This window comes from Oryx dammah, unplaced genomic scaffold (genome assembly GCF_014754425.2).
Source record: "Oryx dammah isolate SB20612 unplaced genomic scaffold, SCBI_Odam_1.1 HiC_scaffold_5, whole genome shotgun sequence".
Classification (NCBI taxonomy): Eukaryota; Metazoa; Chordata; class Mammalia; order Artiodactyla; family Bovidae; genus Oryx; species Oryx dammah.
Genome location: NW_024070189.1, coordinates 94,063,429 through 94,067,123, shown reverse-complemented (window position 1 = coordinate 94,067,123; position 3,695 = coordinate 94,063,429). Strand labels below are relative to the sequence as shown.

Genomic DNA, 3,695 nt, shown 5'->3' with positions numbered 1-3,695 from the left:
GACTCAGATGGCATACCTGTGGTGCTGGTGGGAACAAGTGTGACCTGGTCATGGTACTGTGGAGTCTCAGCAGGCCAGAACCTCACCCAAAACTGCAGTGTCCCCTGCAGTGATGTGTTGGCCCAGATGCACCAGGTGGAAGCCCCCCTCCCTGCCCCCCATCCAGCCAGGGCCCTGTGCCACCCCCACTGCCTGGGAGCAGCACTCAGTGCCCCTTCTCCCTCCATCCAGGGCAGCTGCTCGACCTGTGGCTCCACTAAGGGAACCCCTGGAACCCACTGCGATTCCCGTGAACCAGCAGCCCCTCAAGCTGTAAGTCTCCCCAGGAGGCAGGGGCAGCAAGGGAGTCCAGGACCCGAGTCTGGGCCGGCACAGCTCCCGGGGGAGGTGGAGGTCCCCAGAGAGAACTGCCCTGAGCCAAGCAGGAGCGGTGAACCTTTGGCCCTGGCCCATGTGCCCCCAGAGCGCCCCAAGGTCCCAGTCAGCTCTGACCCCTCAGTGGGCAGTGGGAGGGCTGCTGAGGACATGTATTCCAGTAGGGTGCCCCTGGAGCCCAAGACAAGCAGGACCCAGCTCCCCATTTGTGGGGTGAAAGGGGAAGGATCTGGGATTCTGCTTGAGGTGGAGGCAGTGTTCCCCTTGAGCCGGTGCCCTCTTCCTTCCCCTGGTGCGTGAGATCCGGCAGCACACCGCCCGAGGAGGGGGCCCTAGGCTGCCTGAGCTCAGGTGCTGCTCCTGGAGGGGGCACGGAGGTGTCCAGTGTGATGTGGGAGGGGGTATGTGAGGTGGGTGTGGGGAGGAGGAGGCAGGGAAGAAAGGAAGTGCCACTGGAGCCTGGCCAGCCCAGGTTGGTGGACAGAGTGACTGAACTGATGCTCCCTGCCCGCCAGCTGTTGCTCTCCTGGAGCCCAGCCCTGGCCCACCGGGCACAGGCTGTCGCAGTCAATCATCCGATGGTCTTGATCCTGGGGTTTGGCTGAAGCTTGGAGTCTGCAGTGCCTGTGGCCTCCCACAAGGCAGCTGGGAACCTCAGTTTTGTCCAGCTGGTGCCCCCTTTGCCTCTGGGGGCCCTGAGAGCATCCTTCGGAGACGTCTGGGTGCTACAAGAACCAGCCAGTTTAGTACTTAATGCACGAAAATGTATTAACCTTTAACCAGCAAGGGGGGAAACTGAAACCAAAGTCTGCCCGTCCCCTGGAGGGAGACCTTCATAGCCAATGGCTGGGGGCAGGGAACCCAGTTGGACCACAGGTGGGGTTGTATTTGCTGAGATTTAGGGGCCCCAAAAGGCAGTCACTGACTTGGACACAGTGTGTTGCGTCGGCCCAAATAGCAGCACCCTCTGCTCTAGGCCAGCCTCCTTACGCGTGTGAGGGTGGAGGCGGCCTGTTGCTCCCAGAGGCTCTTAGGTCACCGAAGGGACCTTGTGAGGCACGCTCAGGCTATGGGAGACCACATACAGCTCCGAGAGGGCTCGCCTTGCCTGGAGCCAGCGTTCCTGGCTGGCTGGGGCAGCCCCTTTAGTCACAGTCCAGGCTGGGGGCTGCTCACACAGCCTCTGCCCTCCTGGAGCCCAAATTCAGGCCCTTCAGAGTCAGGGGCTTGTGCTATATGGGGGTGGGGGTAGGGGTAGGGCCCATCCTCCAAGAAGCTCAGCGTGAAAAAGGAGGGCATGCTGCTGGCTTCTGGGGGCCTCGGGATCCCCGGGAGCCTCAGGATCCCTGTGCTCAGAGTCACCTCATCCTCTGGAAGCCCCTGAACGTCCAGGCTCCCTATGGACACAGAGCTCAGGGGGTCATGCAGTTGTGTGGGGTCTTGGCGCAGCTCTTGGGGTGCTGTCCTGGCTCCATCATGGCTGTGCTGGTCACTCATGGGAGGGATGCTGGCTTCAGCTGCCTCAGGGCAGGAGGGGTGTCCTGGGCCCAGTGGCGCCGTCTTCAGCAGGCTGGGTGGAGCTGGTTGCCGGGGCCTCAGCGGGGTCACAGAGTCAGGCCTGTCGTGTGGCCCTGGGGGTGGCCCAGGCAGGGACTGAAGGGGAAGGAACCCAGCATTCCGGCTCAAAGCCGAGGTCTGGGGGCCACCTGCCTGGGGCCTCACAGATCACTGGGAAGTTTGGGAGGGAATTGTATCGCTGTGGTCTCCACAAGGTGGGCCCATGGGGCCAGGCATGGCAGAGGAGGCCCAGCTTTGAGAACAGCCCTCTAGGCCGCCAATCTCTGGGCTCTGTGGTGACCGCCCAGAAGAGCAAATGGCCGGGGGTAAGGGGAAAGCCTGGGACTCGCCCACCCCCTACTGCCTGAGAGGGTGACTCATGGGGAGACCAGGGCTGAGCCCACTTGGGCAGGGGCAGCTCATACTTCATCATAAGTAGCTCAGCCATGGAGGCCTGCAGCTGCATGAGAGCTGCGCCGTCCTCCGGGGCCCCGGCCTGGGACAGCACGTCCTGCAAGAACTCCTGCAGCCTTCCAGGGGCAGCGTCAGGAGGCGCTCTAGGGGTGGTGGTGCCCTCAGGCCATTGGGGGACCCACAGGGAAGGCTCAACCCCTCACCCTGGGGGTCCTCCCGTGGGGGAGGGGTGGCTGTGTTCAACTGTGCGCCACCCCTGGGGGTCCATCTGTCCCGACAGAGCCCCAGGGAGCGCCCCGGCCAGGGGCACTCACCACAGGGCACCCTGACCGCCTTCATGCGGCTGGCACTCCCTCCTCCACGGCCTGTGCTCCACACTCAGGCCCGCTTCCTCCTGTGCACCTTGAGGACGGTGGAGGCCATGGCCGTGAGCGCGTGCCCACCCTCCAGGATGGAGGCATCCCAGAGCCTCAGGGTCAGCGGAAAGGGGGCTCTGTGGGGACCGTGGGCATGGGAGGGGCCGCCAGAGCAGGGCAAGGGAGTCCCAGCACAGGGTTAGAAGCCCCATCTGCCTCTGGTCCCTGCAGTCCCACCGTCCGTCAGACAAGGTCCCAGAGCTGCTCATCTGGGTGGACAAAGGTGCTCCCACCAGGCCTCTCAGGGTCCTTAGGGCCTTACAGCACACCAGCTAACCCTCTTAGTGGGGACACCTCAGCAGATCACGATGGTGGCTCAGCTGCACCCCAGGTTGACCCACCCTTCCCGAAGGGAGCCAGGCAGAAATGGCGGGTCCCTGGGACTTCAAGATGCCCTAGGCCCACCAGGAGGGCTCTGGGCTGCCCTTCGCGGCTCCTCAGGAGGGTCTTGGCATATCTGAGGGTGGGGTTTGTCCCTCCCTGGGCATCAGGAGTGGGGGACAGGGAGGCCTTGGAACCCAGCGTCCCTGGGCAGCCTTACCTGGTTGATGAAGCACTGCATGAACCACGTGGGTGTGTAAATCCCCGCAGACATCTGCTCTAAAGCAGGGCAGGGGGTGTTCAGGGCCCCACTTGAGGGCCCTGTACAGCCACCCTCAGGGGTGGTGGACATGCTGTCCATGGGCCTGCTCAGCCCGAGCTCACCCCTGGCCGTCCCCAGGAGAAGGCGAGTGAAGCCTGCAGGAAGCCAAGTCCCTGCAGTGGCCATGGGACAGCACCTCTGGGCGGGGCAACAGTTGTACTCACCACATGTCCCTTCAACTTGGGGAGGGCTCTGCCGAGAAAGTGCTTGTGATGGGCCTGGAATATTAGCAATGTCAGGAATCCAGGGATGAAGCCTGAGGAGCCCCCAGACCCCCACAAGTCAGAGCC

The 3,695-nt window shown here is 63.4% G+C and overlaps 1 long non-coding RNA gene across 1 annotated transcript in view; it reads right to left on the bottom strand.

Annotated features, from left to right (window-relative positions):
- Nucleotides 1-1,122: 1,122 nt before the first annotated feature.
- The window catches only part of LOC120863952, a 2,957-nt gene continuing 384 nt past the window's right edge, over nucleotides 1,123-3,695 (bottom strand). The window contains exons 1-2 of the long non-coding RNA XR_005721110.1: nucleotides 3,570-3,695; nucleotides 1,123-2,006 (exon numbers count right to left, since the gene is read on the bottom strand). The exon at nucleotides 3,570-3,695 is cut by the window's right edge and continues 384 nt beyond it. This is a non-coding gene — a long non-coding RNA (uncharacterized LOC120863952). The remainder of the gene's footprint in view (nucleotides 2,007-3,569) is intronic.